Genomic DNA, 12,137 nt, shown 5'->3' with positions numbered 1-12,137 from the left:
TTGAAATACGAACAGCATTTCTCCAAATGAACAGCTGCCCAGTGATGTCAAATTATCTTCACCAACAGTTTGAAGAAATTTCTAAGAAGTCAATTAAGGTAATGTTCAGAGACAGAAATACTAAAAATAGTGACATTTTTGCTAGAGAGGATATCTTTAGCAAAAAAAAAAAAAAAAATGGGGAATGCTTGTCACATCTGTGAATGTTGGTGTGTATTTTAAACTGTTGCATATTTAGTAATTTTTTAGGGTTACTGCAGTTGTAGATTATTAGAAGGAGTGTAAGTGCTTAAGCAAGGGGCAAAATGATGTCGGCATGATAGTCCACAATTGCTAAAAGTTCTAGTATTTTAGAGGACCTTTGAAAGGAGCACTGGAGAATTACTTATGACTGTCCCCAGGCTTGTTCTATTTTTCTACCAACACTCCCAAACAGAAGACACCCTCTCACTCGCTATAATCCAAGGAGTCACAGTGAGTACAGATACAAAGCCAAAATTTACATCTCAGACTTTGATCACTAAGTAAATTTTTCATCATTCAATTCTCTGTTAAATATTGTACCACTAATTATATTCTGAAGTGTCACAGCTCACTAGGTTTGTTTTTGTTTTTGTTTTTGTTTTTGTTTTTGAGGGGCAGTAGGCACTCCTATATTTGAAAAGTAGAAAAGAAATCTTTGTGTATATGTATGAATCTGAATTTTATTCTTTGTACTCTAAATGCCTGGGAACACCTGAGAATATTCTAGATGCTGTTATAACTCTAGAAGAATTAATTATGCCTTTGGAGTTAAAACAATCCAGGTTCAGTCACAGAAACACACACACACACACATGCATGCCCTTAATATATCTAAATCAATGAAGCAAACGGATGAAGAGGAGGGAGAATAGACTTTAAAATGGAGCAGACTGGGTGCCTGGGTGGCTCAATCAGTTAAGCGTCTGCCTTCAGCTCAGGTCATGACCCCAGGGTCCTGGGATCGAGCCCCGCATCGGGCTCCTGGCTCAGCGGGAAGCCTGCTTCTCCCTCTCCCTCAGCCTGCCACTCCCCCTGCTTGTGCTCTTTCTCTCACTATTTCTCTCTCTCTCTATGTGTGTGTCAAATAAATAAGTAAAATCTTAAAAAAATAAAATAACATGGAGCAGACCTTAACTGGAATTCTGACCTGCCACCCACTTAGCATGGTTGAAAGTCCTATTTCTAGCATTCTGCTTCCTAGGTTTAAATCCTTATTCTGCTATTAAAAAACTGTGTGACTTTGGGGCGCCTGGGTGGCTCAGTTGGTTAGACGACTGCCTTCGGCTCAGGTCATGATCCTGGAGTCCCTGGATCGAGTCCCGCATCGGGCTCCCTGCTCGGCAGGGAGCCTGCTTCTCCCTCTGACCCTCCCCCCCTCTCATGTGCTCTCTCTCTCTCATTCTCTCTGTCTCAAATGAATAAATAAAATCTTTAAAAAAAAAAAAAAAACTGTGTGACTTTGGACAAATTACTCTACCTCTCTCTGTCTCTAGTACCCCACTGTAAAATGGAGGCCAAAAGAGTGCCTATCTCATAAGGCTGTTCTGAGACTCAAGATACGACATATGTAAAGAGCTTGGTAGAGAGGGGGTGCCTAGCACATAATTAGAACTCAATTAAATATTAGTTCTTATTATCATTATTATTAACTAGTTACGTGACCCTATGCAAGTTATACTCTTCCTAGGCCTCAGTTTTCCCCTCTCTAAAATAGGTACAATGATGTTATCATAAGACCGAAGTGAGACAGTGGATGGGGAGTGATTCAGGACAGCGCCTGGGTAAGGAGGCCCTAGTTCAGTCATGGGGTAGAATGTCAGTGTCCCAAGTTTAATGGTCACTAGTCAAGAAATGCCACACACTTTGAAGCAGCCAAAGGTGGGAAGACCTGGGGTGGTAGCCAGTTTTATTTATTGTCAAGGTCAGCACATTCATCAACTCTCCTCATTAAAATGTGCCAGTTAATGAGTAGTGGCATACTCCTTAGCAAAGGGCAGCAGCAACCTAAGCAAACTTATCAAAAATTCAGAGAGGTACAGAGTTTGGGAAAAGTTCATTCTTCCCTTAATTAACGGATCTAATTACAATCCTGACATAACAAAATGCAAAATGCGCTCTTCAAAAGACACCGAGTCAAAGGTTTAACAGCCCAGATAACCTTCTCCTTTGGTACAGCCTGACCCAAATGTAGGGGAGGGAGGAGGAGGGAACCTTATCATACACTCAACAGCGTTGATGAAACGGCTTCTCAAGAAATTAAAGCACATCAGAATCCCAGAACAACAAAGGCATTGAAAGGAAATAAAAACGCTCCCACATCCTGGGATGTGGGTGAACACAGAGTTAAGGTTTTTCACTAATCTCTCTTCTTAGCAGACGTCAAAGCATTTACTTGGTGATCTTTCCTGACTAGTTATGAATAGCACTTCAGCATCCTAAAGAGTCTGGGTCTGTAATTGTTGCCTCATTTAGATAAAGCCTAAAGTACAATAAGATGATATGCTAGGCTTATTAAATGGTTTCTGAAATAGCAGATCCAGAATTTTAAACCAGCTACCACTCGCCAAAGGCCTAGAGGACAGGCAGCCTGACCTCCAGCTCACCCACTCAGCGAACCACAGTCTGGAGCGGGTAAGCTCCGTCTGTTACAAGACCTGCAATCAACTTCATAGGAGACTTCAAAAACTCTGGCAACTCCAACCTGTGATTCTTTACATGAAAATGAACAGATAGGGACTATTAAGTCTTGGCGCTTCTCAACAGTTTCAAGGGTGCTGAAAACTTTCAGACAGCAAGAGGGTTTTCCACACACAGTGACTCACCAACTTCTTCAGGAGTTCCTAAGTGAGAAGCACACTCTCAGATTACAATAAACACCTCATAGAATATTATTAATCTGGAAGGAGAAAGAGGAGAAATGTGTCGAGGTGCCTGGGTGGCTCAGTCGGTTAAGCATCTGCCTTTGGCTCAGGTCATGATCCCAGGGTCCTGGGATTGAGTCTCGCATTGGGCTCCCCGCTGAGTGGGAAGTCTGCTTCTCCCTCTGCCTCTGCCCCTCCCCCCTGCTTGTGCACACTCTCTCTCTCTCTCAAATAAATAAATAAAATCTTAAAAAAAAAAAAAAAGAGGAGAAATGTGACTTGCCTAAGATCGAACAGAAAGGTAACAATAGAGAAATCTGCAGCCCCCCCTTGGCAGGGTCAAATGTGGTATTTCCGCTCATTTCATCATTTCTCTATTCAACAAATCTTTATTCAGCATCTTTCATGCGTTGGGTCTTGTTTGGTCACCGGGATACGGTTGTGTATAAAGCAGACATGACCCTACCCCTCATGAAGCTCATATTCCAACAAATAAATAAGCAAGAAAAATGCTTCGCTTCGCATGAGAGTGACTGGGTGCCTATTATGGTTGAAATGACCAGAGAAGCTCTCCCTGAGAGGTGACATTTCAGCTGAGAACTGAATGACACAGAGGGCCATCCATGTGAAGACCAAAAGGAAGAGGATAAAAGGAGAGACTAGTGGGTACAAAGGCCCAAGGCTACTTAAGAACATTGAGAAGACTAAGGTTTCTCGAACCAAGAGAGGGAGGAGGAGAGTGGTACGAGCTGACACAGGGGCAACAGGCCAGGGATAGATAATACAGGACTTCGCATGTGCATGACAGGGTGTGTGAATTTTGTTACAAGTGTGATAGAATCCACTGGAGAGTCTTAAGCAGAGGAATGCTCTGAATTCCCTTTATAAAAGATCATCCTGATATACATGTAGAGACTGGATTAAGAGGGTAGGGGACAGTGCAGAGTCCAGCAAGAAGCTTGCAGCGGGGGGCCAGGTAAGGGATGAGAGTGGGGGTATCAGTGGAGATGGAGGTAGGATCCACAGAACTTGCACAGGAATTGGCTAAATGTGGGAAGAGGTGAGACAAGAGAGGAGAGGAGCATCATTGGTGCATTTGGGACATGAGCAATTGCATGAGTGGGGATGGCTATTATTGGGATAAGAAAAATAGGCCATGGGAAAGAAGTAAATGTGAGGATTAGAAATAGCTCTTTTTTGCCAAATTTGAAATGCCTATTGGATACTCACGTGAGATACCAGCTAGATCATTGAATACAAAAATATATAAATCTGGGATTCTGGGAAGATGTTGGGGATTGAGGCATCGTCCTTAGAGATGCTACTAAAAGTCACGAGACTGGATGAGGTCACCCAGGCAAAAGGAAGACGTTTTCCAAAGGAGCAGTCCACCCGGCTCCTTTCCAGGAGGAGCCCTGTGCTCTTTCTCTCACACACAGCCGCTCTCTGACAGTACTCGGAAACAACAAAGGAAGGGAGGTGACTCTCGGCGTCCTTGGACGCAGCATGTTTGGAGTTGGTGCCTCTTCCCTGTAATCAAAAGGCCCTCAGAGGGAGATGCAAAGACGCACACTTCCTGTGATGTGCTGCAGAGTGAACCCTGGTCCCTCACTCAAGTCCTTCATAAAGAAAAAGAGAAAAAAAATCAATCCGCTTCCACAAAACTGTTGAGTTTTACTTACTGTGCACATGAGGAGGAAAAAAGCAGCCGCGGCAGTGATCAGAGGAGAGCCCGGTGTGAGGCTGCCCCCTCGTGTCCACCCACACTTATGACCCACTCAGCAACCCAAAATCAATCTCTTAAAGCTGCAGTACACATAGCTGCCTTTATCTCCCCTTAGCTTTGCTTCTTAAATAAGCATCATGTCCTAGAAATCAATCCCATGTGTCCCCATTACAGGACCATAGATAAGGAAATGAGAAAGCTCCACATGACTTTAACTGCCGAAAGGTCAAAAGATGGGCTTTTAGGGGCGCCTGGGTGACTCCATCCAATTAAGCGTCAGACCTCTTGCTCTCAACTCAGTTCTTGATCTCAGGGTCATGAGTTCAAGCACCACATTGGGCTCCACACTGGGCATGGAGCCTACTTAAAATAAAATAATAATAATAATAATAACACATCTTTCCATATTGTACAAGGCATAGTTCTCAAGCAATATTAATGGCTTAACAGATTCAGATACCTGATGGTCTGTTAAGACACCACTTGATGTGACTTTGGGTCTGATTAACTAGTGGCTAGATTTGGGTTCCTCTGAAAGCAGGGCCTGAGAAAAGGAGTTGAGTGCATATGATTTCAGAAGCAGGAGTACGGAAGGGTGAGAATAAAATAGGGAAGGACGGAAAAAGAGGGATGGGTTCTTGAGTTTATTTACTTCTGAGTCAACTAGAGCTCAATACCACCAGGGAACTTCTGAGAGCCTCTGCAGAAAGCCCCTCAGAATTGTCCGCCTGAAGGACAGAAGTCTGGCACATATTTCAACCAACTCTCACTCCCCCTTGGTGAAGGACTGCTCTCTTACATCCCTGAGCTGAGGCTATAAGAAGTTGACCGTCCTTCGCCGGCTTTAGAAAAAACCCTAAGGCAGAAGACTAGAAAGAGACCATAACATACATGCTTGAGGAGGGATGGGGATAGGGACAGGAACTGCCTACCTCAGCTGAGTTGAAAAAGATGAGTTGAGGAAAGAAAACAAAAACACGAATTTGAAAAGATACATATGCGCCCCTATGTTTATTGCAACAGTATTTATAATAGCCAAGATATAGAAGCAACCCAAGTATCCATTGATAGATGAATGGATAAAGATGTGGTGTGTATAGATACAGTGGAATATTACACAGCCATAAAAAATGATGTCTTGCCACTTGCAACAACATGGATAGACCTAGAGGGTATCATGCTAAGTGAAATAAGTCAGACTGAGAAAGACAAATACCATATGATTTCACTCATATGTGGAATCTAAAAAAAAAAAAAAACTAACAAAAAGCAGAAAGAGACTCATAAATACAGAGAACAAAGTGATGGTTGCCAGAGGTGACAGGTATAGGGAAGATGGGCAAAATGGGTGAAGGGGAATGGAAGGCACAAGCTTCCAGTTACGGGATGAATAAGTCACAGGAATAAAAGGTACAGCATATGAATATAGTCAATGGTACTGTAATAGCGACGTATGGTAACAGATGGTGGCTGTACCCGTGAGCACACTATAATGTAGAGAGCAGCTGAACCGCTATGTTGTACACCTGAAACTAGTGTAACATTGTGTAACAACTATACTCAAATTTAAAAAAAAAAAATTAATGAGTTGAGGGGATGTGGCCTGGGTGTGATAGGCATCTGTGTCACCCAGGAAGATTCTCTTCCTGAATATCCTAGAGAAGCCGTGTGCTGGATAGGACAGGGTACCACATTCGCCATTTGTTAGCCGTGGGAGCTTTGGCAAACTTCTTTTCCCTCCAAATCTTGATTTCTTCATCCATAAAGTAATTATAATGGTAATAATTAAGTACTCTTCTAAATAATAAATGTATTAACACTTGTGAGGTGCTTGGTGCAAGGAGAAAAATGCATTAAGTTGCTATAGTATCGTTAATAAACTGATAATTAAAAGAGTGATATCTCATTTGCCTTCTAGGTCTCCAATTTTGGTTCACATTTATTGACCCCTTTTTGGTCTTGCTCTAACTTTGTAGCTTCTGTTTATTCAGACATGTGCTAGCTGCCTCGGCTTGTTTCCTCTCCTCCTTCTTTCTTCCTGGCAAATATTTTTTGAGCCCTGACTGTGCTTCAGACATTGTGCTCACCTTACTCTATAATTGTGCTCTGCTTCTCAGACTATATTCAGAATTCTTATCTGAAGTACTGGAAATTCAGTTTGTGTAAATATTGCCTGCAAATAGCCCATGTCCCCCACCATACAAATACTTTAAAGTCTTGCCATGCCACGCTGGAAATAGAACAAATAGACCAGAACTCACATCTAAATGAGCATTGTTCCTCTTAAAGTAGTTACCTTGCAAAGTTTCACAATTCACCTCTCTCCCTCCTCCACTCCGTGCATGCACTTGGGGAACAATACAGAGTTGGCATATTATTTTTAACGTAGTAGAGGACAAAAAAATAATTTTTGTTTTGTTTGTAGGCAATTGCAACAACACAGAGGAATACATAACACTAATAATGACCACATCTCATTCTTCTTTTACAAACCCCACCCCACACCTAACCCAGTAACCTTCCTGTAGTAAGTATATAATAAGTGTTAGCTATTTATTCATCCATTTATCAAATATTTTAAGCACTCATTATAAGCTAATTGATGTACTAAGAGCTGAGGAAGGACATAAAGATAATTAAAATATGATTTATGATGTCCAGACCACTATGGTCTAACAGAGAAGATAACATTAAATGCCTCTATAAAAGGATCTTAGAAGAGTTCTATGGATGAAGTTTAATCGAAAAGTGGGTAGGAGGGGTGCCTGGGTGGCTCAGTCAGTGAAGCATCTGCCTTCAGCTCAGGCCATGATCCCAGGGTCTTGGGATCGAGCCGGGTGTTGGGTTCCCTGCTCAGCAGGGGAGTCTGCTTCTCCCTCTCCCTCTGCTCCTGCTCATGTGTGCTCTCTCTCTCTCTCTCTCACTCACTCTCTTTCAAATAAATAAATAAAATCTTTTTTAAAAAGTGGGTAGGAGGGACGCCTGGGTGGCTCATTTGGTTAAGCGACTGCCTTCAGCTCAGGTCATGGACCTGGAGTCCCGGGATCGAGTCCCGCATCGGGCTCCCTGCTCAGCAGGGAGTCTGCTTCTCCCTCTGACCCTCCCCTCTCTCATGTGCACTCTCTCTCACTCATTCTCTCTCTCTCAAATAAATAAAATCTTAAAAAAATAAAAATAAAAATAAAATAAAATAAAATAAAATAAAAAATGGGTAGGATTTCAGTAGGCAAAAAATGTGAAAGAAAGAATGCACTGCTTATAACAGAAAGAACACAAGCTAAGGCACAGAGTCAAGAAATATTTCTGCACATCCTAGGATAAGAGTATGTAGTATAACAAGAATTTATAGTATTTATCAGAAACAACAGAAGAATAAGCTGGAAAAAATTTTTAGACTAACTAAATAGTGAAATATTATGGGTAGGAATCTGCTTATCATCAAGTACAACTACCAGGGCACTGTTGGAGGAAAATTTACACTTCATTACTTACCAGAGGAAGGCTGTATTTTGCTTTGTTGTAGAAGAGACATTGTCCAGAACAGTAATTTCTACCACTAGGTCACAAGCTCATGGAGAGAGCTTTCTACATAGTACACATAATATGTGAATTTCTATTCACAAAATGTAGTCCATAGATTAAATGAATAATGTTTTGCACATATTTTAAAAATGAATATGAGATTTTATTTTTTTAAAGATTTTATTTATTTATTTGAGAGGGAAATAGAGAGAGCACACAAGCAGGGGCAGAGAGAGAGGGAGGAGCAGACTCCTCACTGAGCATAGAGCCCAAGTCAGGACTCAATCCCAGGACCTCAGGATCATGACCTGAGCTGAAGGCAGGTATTTAACTGACTGAGCCACCCAGGCACCCCTCATATGAGATTTCAATAAACAAAACAATTCATTTAAAAGTGTTAATTTTGGGCGCCTGGGTGGCTCAGTTGGTTAAGCGACTGCCTTCAGCTCAGGTCATGATCCTGGAGTCCCGGGATCGAGTCCTGCATCGGGCTCCCTGCTCAGGAGGGAGTCTGCTTCTCCCTCTGACCCTCCCCCCTCTCATGTGCTCTCTCTCTCTCTCAAATAAATAAATAAAATCTTTTAAAAAAAAATAAAAGTGTTAATTTTTTCAATCAGTGGAGATATAAATCACACCACCATCTTAGCACTAAAAAGAGATCTGGAGATGGCCAAACAGAAGAAAGGATCTCCCCAGATATTAAGATCAAGGTAATCTGGGACAAGGGAACTAATGCATCAAAGTTCCTTTTTATTCAACGTTAACAATAACCACTGTCTGTGAGACACTGTTCTTGGAGAATGGATGGAAGGAACATGGATTGAAAGCTGGGGGATCAGTTAGGTGACTATGACAGTGATTTAGGTAAGAGATAACGAATGTCTGACAATGATACCAGAAAGAGTAAAGAAGAGGAAACAGATTTGAGAGATTATGCCTTAGCAAAATTTTAAAAAGAACTATTTGAACAAGATCAATTGAACGTGGAAATAAGTTATAAGTTGAGAATATCTCCTAAGTGTCTAATGTGGACAAGTGGGTGAATTGCAATGCCTTTTCTTCCATGTGTTTGCATGCTGGTGTGTATTGAGAGGTGAGAAGTAACGGGAAGTGATGAGTTCAGTTTTCTTGAGTTGAGGAGTATTCAGAACATCCAAAAGAAACTATTTTAATACAATTGACCAACAACATGTCCTACTGACAGCTGTGCCATTTTAGATTCAAGCAGGACTTCTCTAACACTTGTAAGAACAAAGTTTGAATTTTCAGAAAAGGGAGAGTTGTTTCCCTCCATAAATCTGAGTAAAAAGCTCTTACTACAACAATACATGGAGTTTTACTACTAACTAACTCTCATCTCCTTGAGAGTAGGCACTCTCTTACTCATCTCTGTATCTTTAGCACCTAGAATTTGTACCTGGCTCGAAGAAGGCATTCAGGAAATATTTGTTGAGTTAACAATTAATTAAGGTTAGACTAAATCTCTGTCTTATTCCCAAGAGTCTACATGACTACTGGAAAGGAATCCAAGCCTGTAAATCAAGATCTTGGGAACAGGGAAAGAGAAAGGAAGAGCTAGAGAAACTATATTTTCCAATCTCAAGAAAGCAGGTGACATCTCCAGAAGACAGCCAATTGTTTCCTCCTATACACATCACCTGCCCACTTTATTTCCCATGTTGTCTTAGACCAGAGATGAGCACTTGTTTTGAAGAGGGAGAAGGGGAGGAAAGAAGAAAAACTACCATAGCTCTCACTGGCTTTTTAACTTATTAGTTCCAGACATTTATGAAATCTAATTTTGTATTCTTTTGCCCCCCTTCCACCCTTCTTTGTTTTGATTTAACCATGCTTGAAGAATATTCACTCTTTGAAACCAAATGGTTATTGAATTTAGCACACAGTGCATATTCAAAGCTAAGGAAAATGAAGGAAGAATGGAAGGAAGGAAAGAAAGAAAAATCCTTTACAAAGACTGGCTTTTATGTATGAAACTCTGTAAGCCCAATGAATGTCGTTTTTTTTCCCCAAAGAAAGTATTCCCAAGTATTCTGTAGAGAAATTCACTTGGTTCCAAACCTGAAGACCAGCGGCAACATTTGAAAAAGTAAAGACAGCCCAAATTTTGGGTTGGTGTCACCTCTGTTCCTAAAGGGTGACCCAGTCACTGGGGGATTGAATCTGATACGAGAAAAGATAAAGGACAGGAGCTGGCTACTCAATCTTAGCCACAACATATTGATGTTTGGGGGAAATAGAAAAGAAAGAAAGTAGAGAGGAAAAACTGAATGCTGAATTCGGTAGATAAGGATTTGAAATGAGCCTAAAGAATGAGTTGACTCATAAAATCCATGGAATAGATCACTTGGGACCCTCTACTAAGACAATGGTATGACACCAGAGGTATCTAAACATGGGGTTAAAACTCACTTCCCGTTTTTACTTCCATTAGTACAAAAAGAAAAAATGCAGCTTGAAAATTTGAAAAATATCCATCACCAAAGAATTCTCTGGAGGAGCTAGAAAATTACCTGCCTCCAGCTGGTACTTTGCTCTGCTAATGATTTGTATATATGTGAACAAAAGGTTCTGTGCTCCTATTAATTACCTAAAAAATGATTAATCTCCTTCTCAACTATGGAATTAAGGAATCAAGAGGTAGATCACCTTAAGCCTTCTCTGTATCACTGATACCAAAAATAAGTATCATTTCTTGTGCACTCACCATGTACTTCTCCAGGTTTTTTTTCTGCTACCATTCTGTACACCCACATAGCACAATGAGAAGAGATGAAATTCACATTCATCTTGTTTTTGCTCAAATCCTGGAGGTGGAAATGGTGGGCCACAAACTTTCTAAGGCAGGGCACATGTGTAAGTAATCATACCCTCTACTTCACCATCACAGTGACCCCTTCTCCCTACATTCTCCGTATTACTCCCTACACATGCCACTTCATCTATATTTGCCACAGAATCCTCAAAGTGTCTACAGTGTTTATTTAAATACCATCAGGCTATCTATTTTGCCTGTGGTTGGGGTTTTAACTTTAATAGCCTCCGGTCTTGCAATTCACTCTCCTGTTTATGACCTCTACTTTAAACTGTAATTTGGATTTTCCCTGTTTTCATTGCCCTGTGTAAATGTCTCACCAGACAAAATATTGCTCTTGGAGCACTCTATCATAATATTCCAACTGCCAATATGAAGGGCTCTCTGGAAAGTTCACCTCACATTATGTAATGCTGAATAGAATTTACACCAAATAGGACATTGAATAATATCATTTCTGTTGCTCTGAAAATTGTTTAGGCAAGTTATTGTGTTCACGACTTACAACATGCATCACGTGTAATGACTTAGATGGAGATGTAAAAGGTAGGAACTCAACCTTGCAAAGAACATGAAAATATGGAGAAAAACACTATTGAGTGAAGTACAATAAACAACAATCTATTAACTATTATTAAGGTGCTTTGTACTTAATTCATACCATTTTATCATAAAACATATCTGTAGAGTGGCTATGGTTATTATCATACCTGTTTCATAGAGGAACGTATCAGGCCTATCATCTATCTCTAAGGCATAGGTGAAAATCCATTGCAGTTGAGGGAACGGAACAGAAAAAATCTACTCCTGGGGAAGGGGCAGGAACATATGTTGGACAAAGACCATTAGAGATCGCCTCTAGCTGCGAGGGAGGGGAGCAGAATTCCTAGAAGACTCCCTCCCCAAGACCCAGGACAGAGGTCTTATATAATACTAAGGCTTAAACAGAACAACAGAAAATATGACCCTTCCTCTGCAACCACCACAGGCTAACAGGCATAGGGGAAAATCCATTGAATGAATGAAATTGAATGAAAATTGAATGAAAAACAACGGAAAATATGACCCTTCCCCTGCAACCACCACAGGCTAACAGGCATCAAGTATTAATAATAATCTATTGCTGGAGAGAGGCAACAGAAAAGACCTAAAGCTGAATGGTGAGGCAGCT

The 12,137-nt window shown here is 41.0% G+C and overlaps 1 long non-coding RNA gene across 1 annotated transcript in view; it reads right to left on the bottom strand.

Moving 5' to 3' along the window:
• The window catches only part of LOC116644564, a 1,160,270-nt gene extending 1,155,656 nt beyond the window's left edge, over positions 1-4,614 (bottom strand). The window contains exon 1 of the long non-coding RNA XR_004301783.1: positions 4,568-4,614. This is a non-coding gene — a long non-coding RNA (uncharacterized LOC116644564). The remainder of the gene's footprint in view (positions 1-4,567) is intronic.
• Between the last annotated feature and the right edge of the window lie 7,523 nt (positions 4,615-12,137).

This window comes from Phoca vitulina, unplaced genomic scaffold (genome assembly GCF_004348235.1).
Source record: "Phoca vitulina isolate PV1807 unplaced genomic scaffold, GSC_HSeal_1.0 scaffold30, whole genome shotgun sequence".
NCBI classification, from domain to species: Eukaryota; Metazoa; Chordata; class Mammalia; order Carnivora; family Phocidae; genus Phoca; species Phoca vitulina.
The sequence above is the reverse complement of the archived record's forward strand: the minus strand, read 5'-3'. Positions and strand labels throughout refer to the sequence as shown.